Raw genomic sequence first — 1,267 nt, 5'->3', positions numbered from 1 at the left:
ATGCCGATATCTGGGAGGAGTCCCAGGAAAGATGGCTTTCTGTTCTCTCGGCTCTTCCAAAGACTTCCCTCCTCCTTCTCTGTGAATATGAGGTTCCCACCCAGGTTAAAAAAAAAATCCCTTCCTCCTGAGCAGGCTTTAATCGCAGCATATCCTGGAAGCTCTGCACCAAAGTAGGTTAGAGATAAAGGTTTCTATTTGATTTGGTCTAGGGCTTGTGTTCCTGGTCAAACTGTTGAACCAAATGGCCATTAAGAAGAGAACACTGGGGCTAAATCAAGCTAGTTGTGACCTGATTGAAGCTGGGAAGCTTCCAGAAGCTATGCCGGTGTGGTCCTTTAGGGTTCATTATGGTTGAGAAAAGTTAGCACAAGACCTAATGTAGCAACATCCCTGCTTCTGATCTATAAGTCTCCGAAACCCTCCGAGTCACAAGATCACAAGAGGGTTCTCTTTCCAGAAGAGACTCAGGCTTGTCAACTAGATGCCTGGATTTGAATTGAACCAACTCAGCTGGGGGTGTGGGACCTTTGGGTGTCCCCAGGTGTTGAACACAACCAGAAATAGACTTCTGGGTGGTACAACCTCCTCTAGCCCCTTCCGCATTGAAAGAAAGGAGCCAGGGAGGCTGGGTTTGCTGAATAAGGTTTATTTCAAAGCTCAGTTTTGGCTCACAGAAGTCTCAGCCTTATTGCCTACAAGCTCCAGATAAGGCCGCTTTCTCAAGGCCACTGAAAGTGAAGCCTCCACTCACTCAGCCCTGCATGGAATGTACTTGACTCGGAGAGGACAGTACTTTCATTCGGGTCCAGATCCCCACAGGATTCCTCAGACTCTGCCCCTGATGGGGGAGAGGAACCCTCTGAGGACTGGAAAGCTGGAGGAAGGAAGAGAGAGCATCGAGGGAGGAGGAGGAAAGCTCCCTGTGGAGTGGCCTCTGCCTTCTCCCCACCACGGTTTTCTCTTCCTTCCTCCAGCTTGAAGGGCAAGGAGTAGACTTGGAGCCTCTGTCTGGCTCCAGATTTGCCGAGCTCGGGACATGGAACAACGGGGGCCAAGGGGGATGCTTGTAGGAAGGCAGAAGGCTGGAGGGAAGGAAGGGAGAGAGAGAGGGAAGGAAGGGAGATAGAGAAGGAAGAGAGAGAGAGAGATGGAAAAAGACAGGAAAAGAGAAAGAAGGAAGTAGAAAGAAATGGAGAGAAAGACAGGGACAGAGAGAGAGACAGAGACAAAAAGAGACTGAGACAGAGAAAGATGGAGGCAGGGA

This window comes from Lipotes vexillifer, unplaced genomic scaffold (assembly GCF_000442215.2).
Source record: "Lipotes vexillifer unplaced genomic scaffold, Lipotes_vexillifer_v1.1 scaffold802, whole genome shotgun sequence".
Lineage (NCBI taxonomy): Eukaryota > Metazoa > Chordata > Mammalia > Artiodactyla > Lipotidae > Lipotes > Lipotes vexillifer.
This window is presented reverse-complemented; position numbering follows the sequence as displayed.